At 43.3% G+C, this 17378-nt stretch overlaps 1 protein-coding gene and 1 long non-coding RNA gene across 2 annotated transcripts in view; one reads left to right on the top strand and one right to left on the bottom strand.

The window, feature by feature from the left end:
• Positions 1-17378, bottom strand: part of mura (ring finger protein murashka) — a 195311-nt gene that overhangs the window by 93652 nt on the left and 84281 nt on the right. The gene's annotated exons all lie outside the window — the stretch shown is intronic.
• On the top strand, positions 6428-14953 carry LOC142774973 (uncharacterized). The gene is made up of 3 exons (XR_012886602.1): positions 6428-7070; positions 10852-10981; positions 13155-14953. It is a non-coding gene; the product is annotated as an uncharacterized LOC142774973 (long non-coding RNA).

Raw genomic sequence — 17378 nt, 5'->3', positions numbered from 1 at the left:
TGACGAAGGTATGATACTGGTGCAAACACGATAAACATGAGATGCGTGTCATGTAACAACATGACTGCATGCTACGCTCACGGTGCGCTCGCCGCCGTTTCACTAGCTTCACATGTACTAACCCGGTATTACGCGACGCGAATGAACGACATAGGTAAATGATTTGATTGATTTATTTGTGGGGTTTAACGTCCCAAAACCAGACATAGGTAAATGACACTTCCACACATAATAATCATGACATATGTGTCATGTAACAACATGACTACATGCCACACTCACGATGCGCTCGCGGCCGTTTCGCTAGCTTCACATATGCCAAATTTGGTATTTCGTGACGTCAATGGATGACGAAGGTAAGTGACTGGTGCAAACAATAATTATGAGATGCGTGTCATGTGAGAACATGACTACATGTCACAGTCAAGGCGCGAATACATTTCAATGTGAGGTGGTGCACGTGCTCGCCGGCGTTCATTTCGTCGCGTCACGCCGGCGTTGCCACACCAGGCGCCGGTCCTGCCATATCCTCGCAGGCGTGCGCCGCGCTGCGTTTCTTTGGCGCATGCGCGTTTCAGCGTGTCCGGCGTCCCTCCGTCACGAAAAGAGGGAGACGCAGTGTTGTATGGATAACGCATCGGCGCGAATTTCGCGCCGATTGCCATCAGGCCGCGCCGACGGACGCTGGTCGCGCCTGGCGTCAGACAATAGAGTGCTCGCGTTTTGCTAACGCAGCGTCGCTGTGCCCAGCATGCGCGCGCGTCAACGCTACATTGGACTACATTGGGCACTTTATGACGCGCTCGCGGCTGTTTTGCTAGCTACACATACACCGGTTTGGTCTCACGGGACGTCAATGGATGACGAAATATGCGACTGGTGCAAACACGATAATCCTGACACGCGTCTCATGTAAGAACATTACATGCATACCACGCTAATAGCGTGGTTGTGGCCGTTTCGCTAGCTCCACATATACTAAACTTTGTATCACGAGACGGGAATAGATGACGAAAATAAACAACACATCCAAACATGATAATCATGATACGAAAGTCATGTACGGCATCATTCACCTCCACCTAGTAGCGTTGTGCTGATTTTAAAGATATCATTGATTCCCACTGTACGTGGGATCTGCCATTTTTTTACGATAGCTTCACGATAAAGGTCATCGGCGCAATTTAAGGTGCCAAGAAAAAGACACCATGAAAACATGCTCACTTAACGTCATGGATAAAAAGGCCAACATGCAAGGTTCACATGAAGCATTCGCCCACTCGCGTTCATGATCGTGAACGCAAGGAGTGCAAGTAACTTAGAAGTGTGGCAGCTTGGGCATAGTTGGTATGACATGACGATAGTCATAAGCGCGAGAACAGAACGACGACACAGAGACAAGGACACGAAGTTAGCGCTCGTGTCCTTCGTGCCCTTGTCTCTGTGTCTTCGTTCTGTTTTCGCGCTATAACTACTATCGGCAAGTGAACGTTCCCAGAGGCAAGTGAGGTACATAGATGTAGCCAAGAAATGCACACGGCCTTCTCGCCCCTCCCGGCGCCGAATAGTCGGAACGAGGGCTCGACGTGGCCCCCGCCTACGGTTCCCGGCTTCCCCGGGTCGAGTGCGGCTTCCTTCAATGCGAGCAGTAAAAGCACGTAAAAAAAAGGGGGAGGAAAAATTCGAGGCGCGGGATTCGCCACACGCCTAGCCCTCCGCTACTTTCCTTCTCGAACAGCGCAACGGACGAAGGGAGGCCCGCTTGTGGAAGGGCGGGTACTTTGATCGTGAAAACGGACCCATTTCGAGCCGTCGGCGGTCGAGAACGAAAACGGCGCCCCTCAAAGAAAAAGAAGGGTACAAAGACGAGAGAGTCCCATCTTGCCCTCCCCTCCTTCCCTGGGCAAGTGCGGCCCGACAATGACGCGCGGACTCGGGGTCGGTCCGGTGCGCTCCGAAAAAAGCGTCTGCGCACCCCTCCCAGTCACGATCAACAATCACCACTTGGAGGGGCAAAGAAAAGAGGTGGGGGGCATAAGCTGGCCCCCGGCGGGGGCACACCTTTGTGTGAGGGGCGACGCTCGACCCCAAGAGAGCCCCCAGCGGGCGCCAGTTGCGCATCCTCGAGCAGCGAGACGCTACAACAATGCGAAGAGGGACAGCTGCTCGCCTCAATCGGCGTCAGCCACGCTGCCGTCGGTGGGAACGTCCTGCGCCGTTCACCCAGGGGCGTCTCGGTTTCTTTTAGGGGGCAGCAGAACGAACCTCGAGGCACCTCCATCCGAAACAGTCGAGGTGGAAATCGAGCCCGCTTCAAGGCAACTCGGAATCATATCGGGCGAACGCGAAACTGCCGAAGCACGCAACCGAAACGCGGTCAGCCGACTGCGGAAGGACCTTCCTTCCCCTCGAAGGGAGCGCCTGGAAAGACTTTCGAGAGGTCACGCGGAATTTCGAAAACATTGAGGAGAGAAAGAAAGGCGCTGTTCATCAGTCGGTTAGAATTTACACGTGACAGCGATATTGCTACAAAAGAGGCGCGACTGCCGTCGCTCGAGTTTCGAAACCCGTTTCTGGAGCGGTGAGGCAGGGATGGGGTGGAGGGGAGGATTCGGTATCCTCGGGATCGACATCCGCTGCCAGTTGTCAATGTCTCGCCCTTTGCTTCTCGAGTTGCGCAGCGTTCACCAGCATATGTCTAATGGTCACGTATATCGCCCGATGCTTAGAATGCCTGTACATACAAAAGGAGACGCAACCTCCCCGGATAAAAGACTGTAAACGTCGGCTATCTGGACGCCGGTTCAGAGGATCACGAGCGCCTTGCGGCATTCGAGAAACGCCGCTCAAACACCTGCGAGAGCATCAAGCCATAAGAACCAACATTTTCCTTTGTTCCTACGGCCATTGTATGAGCGCGCAACGAGACCAAGCTAAAATACAACTAAAACCGACTAGGAAAGCTGTTATTTGTGCTTGGGTACGTGGTATTTTCAACCTATTCAATGTGCAGACGCGGGAAAGTCAAGCCCCGAACGGGAAAGCTGATGAAACCCGCGCATCTCCGATGCCTTCGTACGAAGCGCATTCCGTATCGCCTGCAGCACCGGGCGTTGCGCAAAAGCTGTGCACGTGAAACAGCGATGCCCACCAATATCACCGTTTTCCCTAGATTAACCGCCGAAAATATACTAGAATGCAACAAAAATAACTTGACTAAACTTTAAATGTCGCTAATTGGGCTACTTTACCTTTAACAAGGTAAAAAAAGATAGCACCATGGAACTTCTTCGAAGTAAAAAGCAACATGTTAAGATCCACCAAATGCTTTTTTTTTTCTATGTATACATTTTCTGTGGACTTGCCACAGGAAACGCTTGAAGGCGTCGCCAGTTGCTACAGAGACCAACAGATGTTGCAACTTGACTTCTCACTCAGTGAAATAACTGATTGTTCGGGCCAACTAAAAGTCTGTCGGGGCTTTCTTGCGCTTGCATCCTCCGAGGTAAGAGCTCACTTTGTCATTTTACACATTTGCAATCAGCGTTGCACGATTGGCAGTTGATATGCAGAGGCCCTTTTTAACTAGTCATTCTGTATATTTTCGATCAGCTTCATCATCATCAGCCTGACGCCCACTGCAGGGCAAAGACCTGTCCCATGTTCCGCCAGTCAACTCGGTCCTGTGCTACTTTATGCCCACATGACGGAGAAGCAGCTCATGGGATCCGGACCGGACCTCTTTTTATACCCACAAACGTCTTAATTTTATTTGCCCCCCCCCCCCTAACTTTCTGTCTCCCCTTCACCCACTTGCCTCCTCTTGGAATCCAGTCTGTGATCCTTAATGACGAGCGGCTATTTCATATTCGTGTTACGTGCCCTGCCCAAGACCATATCTTCTTGATTTCGACTATGATGTTCTTAACACCTGTTCGTTCCCCGATACACTCTGCTCTCTTCTTGTCCCTTAGAGTTACAACGCCTATCGTCTTCCTTTCCATTGCTCACTGTGTCGTCCTCAACTTAAGTTGAACCCTCTTTGTAATCCCCCAGGTTTCTGCAGCGTAGATGATGCAGCTGCTATATACCTTCCTCTTGAAGGACATTGGCCATCTGTCATTCATGATTTGCTTCGCATATGGCCAGATGCTTTTGACACTATTTTTCAATCTTATGAAAACGGCGCTGGAAACACGAATGGTCCGTTCGTCTCTTTCCGTCTCGCCTTTTTCATGATTCCGTACCAGCTCGCCTGCTGTGCCACTAATTCGCACTCTTTCACTCAAAGTCTCCCGATACAGAGTAAATTTTTCACACGGAAGCCTCGCATGGTCAAGTCAGGCGGCGTGCGTCAACTTGGCATGTTTTCGCGTACATACCAGACAACATGCCTCTACGATTCACAGAGCACCAATATAACTCGGGGCGCTCATGATGATAGGTGCATGCATGCTTAGCACTTACGATGTGCAAATTTGAAAACAAGGACGTATAGCCAAAAGGGGTAGGTTCAACCTCCCGAAATTTTTCAATTTCGCTCGCGTATATGTACACGCACACATACAAAAGCACGCACTAGCATGCATAAAGTATATGGTTGCACCCCCTCCCCCCCCCCCAAATCTTTCTATACCAAATAACGAAAACAGTGGTTTTTATAGACTTTCTAACCGAACAAACAACAATGACTCAGTAACGCTTTTCGATATAAGTTGTGTACGTGATGTAACATGTCCAAAGCCCTGCAAAAAATTACCAGATTCAATAAAAAAGACGTCATGTCCCTGAAAGAGATAGAACATATGTGATTGCTCGAGTGTGAAACAGGCCTTGACAGTTTACATTTTTGTATTGCTTCCATGTGCTTGCCACTTCAGAGTCGCGCTAAAACTTGAAACCCATTCTTGATGACACTATATAGCAAAAAAAAATCCTAGCAGCCCTTTATTACTAAAAAAAATTAGAAATGACAGCACTGTGCTCGACCAGAAAACGGAAAAGAGCTAGCGAGCTATCAAATTAAAACGTATATGTAGTGTGTGGAGACTTGCGCTGGTTTGGAAATGGTGTCGGTACAAGTGAAATCTTTTCACTGAAGGCTCGGCCGTGATACAAAATTAGGAACATTAGGAGAAGGGACAAAATAATATGAGGGAGGAGCAAGATGTGCAGTCGAGGTGCAAGGTCAGCACAGTCAGCTGTTAAGGGTCAGCGTGCATAACAGTCACTATACACTTCATTCACGTATGGCTGGAGTTCAGTTTAGTATGTATATATATGCAGAACGCCCATGAAAGTTTCTGGCTATATACGTTACTGAAATCAAGTAAATAGAAAACAACGCATTTTTTGTTTTGTATTCTTTAATTACTAAAGTACCACAAGGCTCAGAATACTGTTCACCGCATCACTCTTGGTCTTGCTCTTTCAGCAAGTGCGCCAAGACCAAATGTTGCTGTCATGTAAGATGTGAATTCGTATCACCGCTTTTGCCACACGCATTTTACACCGCTACTATGCCGCGTAGACTGAGTGTAAAGTAAACCTCTGCGAACCGCTTTCGAGCCTTCTAAACGCCAACAGTATCAGACTGCCATTCGGGGTGCAGAATATTTCACGATTCTGCAAGCTGGAAACACGGTAGCCAGCATAGGGTATTTCTAGCCTAAATAACAGGCCTTACACAGGCGTATGTACGGTAATGAGCATGTTGTCTGAGCGCGTGGCCTCCGCTTTAGATTATATGGGCATTAATGCGGATAAGGAATATCCGTCGGTTGGGGGGGGGGGGGGGGACTGGCCGGTCAGTCAGATGTCATGGAGTGTCCCTTTGTGATCTGTAGCCGTGAAAATAAATAAATAAATAAACAGTGAAGGGGGGGGGGGGGTCTTCTTGCCCACGCCTATGATGCTCGGCAAATTGCTTTTTAGTCCACCAGACCTCTGTTAACCATTTTGACCATCTCATTAAGTTAGCTAATTAAGTTATTCATTAAGTTGGCTAATTAAGTTATCTTATTAAGTCAGATAACGGCCAACGCTCGCGCCTACTAGGAATGAAGTTTTTTAGACCCTGACGGTGTACGGTGGTAGTTCCGTATACTTTCTGCGCGGAAAATGGTGCACAGCCTAAACGCTCCCGCAAAGGTTTTGAGGACGCACGCTTTTTCTCTCCGCTTCGTTGCGGACGAATTATCGAGCTTTTCGCCATTTCCAAAGTGACTCGCGATTTCCTATAGCACATATTCGCGTTTATCACGGCAGTTCAAGTGGCACGGATGTAGAATTTAAAATAGAGCACTGCGCCCTTCTATTATAGCACTGCAGATAAAAGCCTGGCGGAAGCTATTCTGTTGTTTATTTCCTTCCGCGAATTTCACGTACGGCATGCTGCTACCAGCACGCGCCTGGCGTATGTTTCGCGCAACCGCAAATTGGAGCCTATTTTAGCGTCGGCGTTATTTTTAACTACGCAAGTACAGTGCAGGCACGGTAAAGGCCCCGGAAATGGCTATTTCTGCGGATTGCAGATAAACAACGTGAAGTCAGGAAAAAAAAAAAGAAAAAGAAGGGGGTAATTAACGGAGGGCGGAAGTATATATAGAACGCCAATCCATGGACAGTTGCCCCAATTAGAAAAAAAAAAAGAAAACCTCCATTCTTTGGCATTGCATGATGACAGACTGCTACCGTTTCACGTGAAAAATAAAAATAAAAATGCGGCGCACACTCTGAGGATCGTCAAACAAAAAAAAAACTGCTGCAATCGGGTATCATCTGCCTCATCAGCGATACCCCGCGGCTGTTCAGCGAAAGTTGAGCACGTGCGGTGCCTTTCGCACAGACTCTGCGATCTTGCCGCCTGGAAAGAGATGACGCTTCGGGGAGGGAGAGAAAAAGAAAAAGCAGGTCACGGGGCGCATCCGTTCCGACCGACAAACAAACAAACAAACAAAGCAAGCGGCGGCAGCGGCGGCGGCGACACTGGAAATATGGTCCGCTAGACGTTAAGGGAGACGCGCAAGCCGGAATGACATCACCGACTACACGCTGAGGAACGGCTGCAGGCAGGTGCACCTACAAGCCCGCGCATCGCGCGTAATATAGCCACCATCAACTTCCCATATCGAGTTCCTTTGCCCACGGCGCTGCTTACGCAACTGCTTTCTCGTATACCGAGAACGAACTTGAGGTGCGCCTGCCTGCTCCGGCCGGTGGTGCATGCGTATCACATCCCAGAAGACGTGTGGGAAAAATGCGGCGCCGCTGCTATTGTCTTAATAGCAATCACACGACCTAAACGCACCTTCGGCATTTTTGGTTTGTTTTTGTTTTTCTAAGCAAGATGGCGGCGCACATAGAAGCTAACATAACGCTAGTTTTGGAGTACGCCGGTGAAGCTTGTTGAAGCTGTACGCCGTAGAAATCGCACCGAAACGTGTGGGCTTTTCGCTGACAGTGTCGCTTAAAACGAGTTGTGTCCTTACGCAGCTGGTGTGCTCCGATTTGTTTTTATTTATTACGTGTGGGCTGCCGGCCGGCGAAGAAGACGCGCCACTTGAACTACTCTGTGAAATTTACGCTGTGATCTTCTGTGCTCCGCGCGTAAACAAAGACGATACGAACTTGTTTCAATGTTGGTTGTTTTGCAACGGTGTGCCGTTTCTCGCTACGCCGCGCATTCGCGCAAGGGGCCCTTTGCCATCTTATTTCTCTTTATATCACGCAACGCACTGCAAGCTTGCGCGCTGTTAACGCACAATGTGCTCATGAAACTCGAGCAATAGAGTAGAGCGGTGGGAGCCTAGGCGTTCCCCAGATGCAACTCCGCATTTAAGAAGGACACTGAAATGCACATAGCGTGGGCCTTAATTACCACAATTAAAAGTAGATAGCGCAGTTGTCCCTCCCAGATTGATGGGTAATCTAACGTTCAAAAATGTTTTAGGCTGTTTTGAAACAAAAATTGAAGTATGAAGCAGGAAACGGTACATGTCACTTAATGCATATCTCTGTCATGTTGAATAAAACATGCAGTTCAAGTGTCCACTGTTGTCCATGCAACCTGAATAATTTAAAAAAAAATTGTATTGTGAAACAAAAAAACGTGGCTACTGAATCCAGAAACATAGTTGTACAATACACGTAGTATTTGCACAGTTATTGGAAATATTGTACGCGTTTCTTTTTTTACTGTCACTGAACATATACTACACAAAAGTGTTGTTGATACAAATATAGACAAATGAGCTGCAATAAATTTGCTTTGCAAGTAACTTAGAACTAGCAAGATATTAGTGAAAGAATACACAGTATGAAAACAAACAGAAGGAGACAGACGTGTTCACTCATTAAAAAATGAACCGACTTATATTTCATGCACTTCTGAAAATTTAATTTGTGAGTCACTGCACACGCCTGTCTCCTTTTGCCTGTGGCTTTTCGTGCCATTTATCACTTCTCTGTGCTTCAAAAGCAATTAGTCCACAAACTCGTTAACTACAAATAGGTTTCCTAGACTGTGACATGTTTTGAAAGAAATTATCATGTGAAAGAAGGGTACTTCACATTCCATGTTATCCAAGAGAGACATAATGTGATGATCCCATTAAAATGACCCTTCTGTTCTCAATTTAACATACCATGCAGCAGACAAACTTGGATGATCTTTTACGGGAAGCAGGATTGAAACACCAAAATATGTGAAGAGGTGTTAAATTTGGAGCAAATTGTGTGTTCTGATACCTTGCACAGATGCCATGAAAGTGCACTAGAATGCCATTTTCAGAAATATATGTCCTCCTACTCTTTGCTCAAGCCTCACCGTGGTGGTCCTAGTGGCTAAAGCACTCAGCTGCTGACCCGCAGGTTGCAGGATCGAATCTCGGCTGCGGCGGCTGCATTGTCGATGGAGGCGAAAAGGCTATAGGCACGTGTGCTCAGATTTTGCCGCACGTTAAAGAACCACAGGTGGTCAAAATTTCCGGAGCCCTCCACTATGACGTTTCTCATTATCATATGGTGGTTTTGGACATTAAACCTCACATATCAATCAATCAATCAATCAATCAATCAATCAGTACCTTTTGCTGAAATAGTCTCTTTCCTCATCCAGTTAATGCGAATGCATAGTTCACCCAATGTAGCTTTCTTTACAGTTTGTCCACAGCTTAGTTAGTTTTGATCTTCCTCCTAGTGATTTTTTTAATGATATGTTATTCAGCAAGCATGAACTCCCCCTAGAAGTTGTTCATGAATATTAGTGTTGCCTTAGAGGTAGCACTAGGCTTACGATACCACTTGGTAAGCACAGACTTGAGCCTGAACATCTAATTTATTTTTTGGTTAATCTGTTTTTTTAGTTATCTCGTACACACTGCTGGTCATGAGCATGAGTGAATTTAAAACTATGTAAAAATAAATAAAACAACATGTGAATACATCTGAGAAATTACTGCATACGGAACTTTAGTGCTGCATGTGACAGCACTCGGTACTGCACACGGCAAAATAATTGTTGAATTACATAGCTGGTTAATCAAAAGCAAGCATGGAATACAATTACGCAGCTGGTTGATCATAAACAAGGTAAAAAGATATGAGCAGAGAAATCACAGCAAGCAGTGTGAGATTGCATGTCAAAAATTGACATATACAGTATCTTAATGCCCTTGGGCATGACAAGTAAATACTAAAAATCACGGTTGGTTAAAGCAAACAGAAAAGATTTACTGTACAACGAAGATTCATGAAAAGTATATGGAAGGCCCAAGACCCAAGATGAACAATCAGGTGCACTCAATAGAAATGAACTAGTCTGGCATTGAAACAGCTCGACAAGCAGATCCTTTTAAATATGGGCACTGCTGCAGATGAAATTACGAACGGGCCCGTGCCCAGCATGAGGTCATTTCAAATGGTGGGATTTATGGTGCACTTGGTGATGCAATCAATTCTAAGCAATTTGGCACACAATCCCGAGCAGCTAAAACTTCAGTTTTGAGCAGAAAATCAGCCTTTTTTAGCATTTGACGGTCGTACATTTTCAAACACACATTTTAGGTCTCTAGGTGTGAGTAGTTTATCATATTTAACAAAATAAATATATGCATGCACATTTCTATATGATGCCACAAAAAGTGAGGTTAACCCACAGCTTCTCAGTTTCTTGCTGACAGCCCCAGATTTCTGTATAGTCTTGGCATCAGGATTCTTGGCATTTCCTTGTGATACACATTTCATTTGCTAATCAGTACAACTTTCCCCGACGTTTCCAGAGGCATAAATTTTTCATGCATATTACGTTTACTATCAGGAAGAACCTAGGAATATGAGTTACATGGAGAAGTACGTGCTGTTGTACTTTATGAACAGACTCATTAAGCTTTTGGTTCTTTTGCACTTAAAGAAGAATCAGTATATAGTAAATTCCAATAATATGCAACATGATAGTCGCTAAATTGAAAGGCTCGGCTTTGCATTTTATTTGGACAGTTTTTTTTTTAACTTGCACTCATGCCAAAGAAGCAGGATCGATATACAAGGGTAGTATTTCACTGTGCTGCAGCAGCAAAATCTTCAGGCCACTGTAGTGGCTGGTATTGTTTATATATGCGATCCGTATAGTATGATAAATAAAACTTCAGTGACCTGCATAAATTCGATAGAAGTAGGAAGAAATAGAAATCTAAAATTTTCTAAAGTTACTGAACTCATGCGACATGTTCTAACTACATATGCATACTTATTTCTGTAGTTAATGCAATCACTCCTCACATAACAGAATGGTGTCTCATAAAAATTTCTGACTGTGCTCCTTTGTATTGCTTTTGTTTATCACTTTTTCAGTGTCCTGACCCAACATGCAGCTTGACCAAGATGAACCCACACCAACTAGCCAAAATTTCTACACTGCTCCAGCACCTTCAGTGGCACTGCCAGGCGCACTATGCTGAATTCTGTGCTCTTCTGTGCACAGGTTGGTGCAAAATATGATTATGCAAAGTGTTTTAAGACGAGCTATGCATGCCTTAGGGTTTCGCCATGCCTTGCCTGGTCTATTGCATAATTCTCTTATTGTTAATTATGAAGGGTGATGAAGAAAATCCAGGGCCTAATAGCAATTTTCCATGGAAAATCTTAAATACTGCCAAAGAAATCAAGGCATTACATAAAATCTGAATTTCAAGTTTGCATGCAGAGTGTCAAAAAAACCTGTCTCTCATCCAGAATACACTTGCGTCACTTAAAGACTAAAGAAAAGGATGAGAAGTGTGCCGCAGTAGTGAACACAGTTCAAGAACGAGTTACAAAATTAATCAGTAAAATGGTGGGAGATTCAAAGGAACATCCAAGTGATGCTCCATACCCAAGGTTTTAAAAAAGTTAGGACTTTTATAACTTTATAATTTAAAAGGCTTCATAATTTCAAGAGTGCATCCCAATTGAAGAGAGTATCCAGCTAAGATGAATTAAAACTGACATGCCCTCATCGTGAACCATGGAAAAAGTTAAATGGGTGTATTGTGCACAATTGCAGAGACAGCAGCCAGCTCTAATTCTGTCAAGTCTTATCAGATCCAGCAAGCCTCTTAAAACCTACTGCTCTGTCTTGGTCGTGAGGAAGTTGTCAATTTAAACTCGTGCAGGAAGGTCATAGCGTACAATGCGAGGCTCAATGTTGCTCAAAGGTACAGAATTTAAGAATGACCCCAAGGCCTAACTTGGTTCCAGCAAATGACTAATTTGGCCTAAGGTTATGTGCTTTTGCTAGAAACTATGCTGTAATCACTGTCCAAGTGTGTGATTTCTTTCATGATAAGCGTACAATCATATCACACAGCTGTTCTTCATAGGTAGGGCCATATGATTTCTTTACACAAAAGAAAAACGTTTTGCAGTTTAAGTTATGAGCTCACAGTAGCCAGTTTTAGTGGCACTAATATCTCCAGCTGTCATCCTTACTGAGACAGGAAGCTCAGCGTGGGAGCAATCTAAGCCCGAATTCAGATGGTGATCATTCATCTTCCCATAAAATGGTGGAAGTGCTTGAATATTCTTAGCAAAAACACCCTTTGCAGGCATCATGCTAGGTGACGAATCACATTAATTGCTTGTAAGAAGGGTAGATTTCCACAAGAATTCACTTCATGTGAACTAATTTATGAGTGGATGGTCGAAAGCTTCCCACTCGTTATGAAGGGCTGAACCATAATTCACCATTCTCATCATCATTGGCCGCAGCATCAATGAAGAGTGCAAGCTACGTAAACGCCTTACAATGCACACTGGGTGCTTTGTTATTATGCAAAATGATGGCGATTGGTGTTGTGAATACCTAGCTGGTGTACCTGCAGTAGGCATCCCATGAGAGTTTACTGAAGGCTCTATGGAAGGTCACTCCTCCTGGTTATGCTGTGATTGTGCTACGTCATCCACACAGGCCTGTCATCTTTAGCCCACTTGTTCTTGTGCGAGAGATTTTTTTTCATGGTGGTTTTTTTTTCAACCACATTTTTATATTTTGTCAGTTCAACAAGAAGTACCAATAGAAATAGACCTCTCAAGGGCTTATACTTTGTTTATGTTACCATAGCTCACTGCCTGCTGTTATCTCTAAGCTCATTACACAGTTGGTTCGAACCTGCTGCTTTCTGTTGAACCAACCTGAAGGGTCCTATGCCGTGTGTGACCCTAGTGTACTAGTTAACTATGAAACTATTGCACAGTCAAAGTGAACACGTATTTATAATATTAAGGTATGATTTACAGCCCGCATTTAAAGTTTGATAAAGTGATACACTGGTATTGATCATTGACACTAGTATAACGACTGCTGTAAGCCTTGCCTCATGAAGTTTTTGAAACTACAAGTTGCCATGTCTGCCACTTTGCGTGGAGGGGTTTACTTGTTAATAAAAATTATTCAGAAGGAAACAAGTTCCTTTTCTTTTAATCATTGTTTATTGGCTAAGTAGCGTGGAAGTTACTGCCATCAATGACATGAAAAAATAAATTTGCTTTTGTTGAAAGATGCTCAAAGAGGAATATTTTACAAAGTTTTTTGGTGCTATGAAAGCTTAGAAAGACCCTGCAGTCTGCTGTTTTCCTTTAATTAATTGCCTTTGTCTTGCTCCTATTTTCATTTGCAGAAGAGAGCCAGGACACTCCACTGGAAATTCTATTTAACATTAAATTGGAGAACATACTGTGATGTAACACGAAGCCCGCCACCCCACCCACCCCCCTCGAGTGTTTTTCAAAACTTTTTCCCCTATTGCAGTAAATGATGACTTCACACTTAAGTTTTTATTGTAATTAATTAAATGTATTTTTCATCTGCTTACAGCAAACACACTTGTTCAAAATTAGTTCGTTTCGGGACTCCTTTGTATTGCTTTGCCCACCACCCACCATTATTCACAACAAGGGTAATACCAGATGAACTGGTCCTACTCATAAAAATATCTCAGTTATTTAGCAACCACGGCAGATACACTTTTGTAATTAGAGCACGGGATTTACAAAAAGACAAAGTACATGATTCTGCACTTGAATATACGCTATCTGACCTTAGAGTAGCTGAAAAGTAAGTTGTCTTTTGAGACATAGGACAACTATTGACAATATCTATTAAGACATAGGACAACTTAGAAACAATTTCTTCAGTAAATTTATGTGTGTATGTGAATATAGCAGTGTAAATTAGACTTAGGAAAGCTTTCTTTCTTTATTAAAATGCCCTTAGCTTAATGCTTAACATTTTACCTGGTAAGGGCTCCCAAGAAAGGTTGGAAGTCATGAATTACTTGAAGTTTATCTACAAACGTTTCATAACAAATGCTTTCGTATTCCATAGTTCTTAGGAAAGAATACTTAAGCAGCATTTTAGCACTGAAGCAATAGAGATATGACTAAGTGCCTGAACTGAAATGAAAATGCGTACGTTAAAATCTTTATCACTGGTTTATAGTTATCACAAGTGCAAAGTTAAAATATGTGACATGCAAATACGAACACATGAGATATGTGCAGGCAAGTTCGAATGTCTGCTTTCTTTTCTGCTGCTGTGCATGTTTTCAGTTAGTCAGCATTTGCGCACCTTCATTTCTCTCTGGTGTCCATGTTTGCATGCCCTGTCTCTTAACAGGAAAGCAAAACTAGCTCGGCTCTCTTATTGTAGTGCTCATGCCAACTTGTCTCTCCTGAAATAATATCGTCCAATTCATTACGGGTGACATAAATACATGAAATCTGGAAGCATTCTTAATGCATACTGATTGTTCATCATGCCATGATAATTATAGAGCACCTTGTTATCTGTGTAACATACAAATGCCTTTTAAAAAGCAAGACATGAGTAATGCATATTTTGACTCCCCCCCCCCCCCCCCCCCACCTTCATATACATGTTCCTTAAGACACTGGTTAGTGCGAAGTAATGTCAAATGTATCGTAATTTATTCGATGGAGAGCTTACCCGACCCGTTAATCATCTTGGTTCATTTTGTTCAAAAATTGTCAACATTTTTTTTTTTGTCAGAAAAATTGCTATAGCATCCGTATAACTTATTACCTACTTTGAAAACAGATGCTTATATTGTAATAACAGATGGTGATAGCTTACTGAAGCAACTTCAATGATCTTGTGGCCTGCATCCAGAAGCTGTTATATATTAAACAGCACAACTTTAATGAGGTATTGAGCCTTTAGTAAACAATATTGTATTACCAATCTAATTAGTGGTGTAATAAGCTAGCCTGATAAAAAATTTGAAGCAGTATGCAATTGAATAGGAAATGTAATATGAAGAAAAATAGCAGAAAGTTTACATGTCAGAGAGGCCCAAGGTGGTGTTGGTTTTGCATTAAGAATCGTATGTGCTGTCATTGGTTTCTAGTTAAGGAATATGTCCTGTTGGGCAAGTAATAAATACATCTGAATAAACAATGTACTTTTCTGTTAGATGTGTTTAAAGGAAAGAACAAATGCTTTTAGTGGAGCGCATGGTATTTTGCATTGTTATACTAACATCATTAGTGAACCCTGCACATTGCATTAATTGAGAAGAGCCTGTGCTCAAATACCATGACATATGTCAGTCATTCTTTCGGCACTGAGTCCACGTGGTATGTGCATTATTCATCTGTGTCATTCCTGGAGCTCTGGGGGGGGGGGGGGGGGGGGGGGTAGTTGTAAGAGAGGTGCATATTCAGATATTTCTTACAGCAAACACGTTCCCACCACCATTTATCACAATCAACATTGCAGGACTTTACAAAATATGGGTACATTCTCCAGGCACATTTCGTGAATCAATGTCTGCTGATTGGTACCCACGCACTCATGTTTTGTTTTAAATTTTTTTTTCCTGCCCACATTGCTAAGCTTGTTAAATGTCCTTCGTTTTACAATATGCCGTGATTTGGTTTTGTAATGTAAATGTGAAGAAACGGACAAAAAGATAACCTGCCGTGGGCAGGGACCGAACTTGCAACCTTCGAATAACATGTCCGGTACTCTACGAACTGAGCTACCACGGCAGCCATCTCCCCATCCACTTAATGGGGTATATGTAAATTAAATGTGGGAGCATGGCCAGTGGCCATGATGGCGAGTGTGGAACACTTTTTTGTGTCTGTTTGGTGTCGCATAGTTTGTGAGTTTATGAGTTGGGCAGCTGACCAATAATTTCTCGTATACTACCTAAAGGTACCAAGTCTATCAGAACGAGTCTCTCACTATGAATGAAGGAAGGAAGTACATTTAAGGGCTTGTTTTCATTGTTAGACACAATATTAATGATATCTAACAGATAATCATGCCATTCAGCATTATTGTTCATTATATCTCATTAATATTGTGTCTAACAAGTAAAACAAGCCCTTAAGTGTACTTTTTTGTTCGGCATGATCACCTGTTCGATCTAATTACTATTGTCTAACAAAGAAAACAAGCCCTTAAATGTACTTTTCCTTTTTATGGTTGTGACACTACAGTCCTGATGGGCACTTTCTTCATGTTACTACTTGCTTATGCATGCCTCATTCACTGTGACGAATGCAGTGCATGCGGACATATAAGGTGTTTTATAACATGCTCAAGTCATAGCACCGATTAACATCAGATGAGTTCACACGAAAGGCTGGGAGATGAGTTTGTAGCATGAAGCCACAAGGAAATCTGTACAGATTTCTCATTAAAAAAAAGCTTCTTAGTTGCCGAAAAATTCGTCCTAGTCCAGGGTTCGAACCCGAGACCCAATGCCTCGAGGAAATGCGTTCGTACTTTCTGGTGGCTTCGTGCTACAAACGCGTGGGTGTCTTCTTTCCCTTTCTTAATTAAAAAGTATCTATCACAAAAAAAAAGAATTTCTGCGTTATAGAAAAGTATGGCAAACAGCACAAAATGAGCGAGACGAGAAAGCCAAACAGGATAATAGCCGTCCAACAAGCCCAGGTTCAGACCATTTTAATGATTGCGCACTTCAGAGACGTGTATATATGATATGTGACACCTGATGGTAAGCGAGCCTATACAAAACAGAGAAAAGTTCGTTAAGCTGTATACAAAGAAAGTAAGTGCAAAAGTATTCAGTCGTTCATAGAAAAACTTAGACACCGGCATCCCACATGACTCATCTTTTCCCCTTGCCCTGTATTATTTCTTGAGATATTATCATGGTATGCTTGTGTTCAGGGCTTTGTAATCTGACTCATTGCTGATTTTCTGCCCCAGAATATGACAATTCCTTTCTTCATTTTTTATTGTTTTTATGAGCAGATCTTTGTCGTCATTGCTAATGTGTTGCTTTCTTGATTTTCTTTTTTTTTCGTGCATGCACGCGAAAATCATTGTGTAAGTACTGGCGTTTCACTTTTTCTCAATGTTGTAGCTACGCATGGTATGTTTTCTTTTTGTTGCATTTCTATATGCTACCTTCTTTGTATCGCCAACCCCTGCCTGCCTATGGCCTCATGTGAGAGGCTGGCAGTATTTCTGAAATAAATCAACAAATAAAGGCGGATGGAACCTGGCAGTTCTATATGGCTAGCAAAAAAAGAAAAAAAAAAGTCTGCTTTCACGGTGCAGTCACCCCTACAGGGCTGAATGGTATTTCCTTTGGTGTGCATGCTTAAAAGGCACACCAGAGAGCAAAACTATGTTTTGCGTATTGGTAAAGTACAATTTCACAATTCTGAAAACACCACTATAACAGTGACACGACACTTGGTGTATAAGCTAGCAAAGCAAACGCGCGAAAAGAAAATGCGGGTAGAGATGCCAACTTGAGATTCCTGGCCACACCAAACACCATGATGTCGTAGATTTTAATGGTGTCTACTGTGTCCTACGTAGCTCCCAATTGGTTTAA

The sequence above is a fragment of the Rhipicephalus microplus genome, chromosome X, assembly GCF_043290135.1.
Source record: "Rhipicephalus microplus isolate Deutch F79 chromosome X, USDA_Rmic, whole genome shotgun sequence".
In the NCBI taxonomy this organism is placed as follows: domain Eukaryota; kingdom Metazoa; phylum Arthropoda; class Arachnida; order Ixodida; family Ixodidae; genus Rhipicephalus; species Rhipicephalus microplus.
The sequence above is the reverse complement of the archived record's forward strand: the minus strand, read 5'-3'. Positions and strand labels throughout refer to the sequence as shown.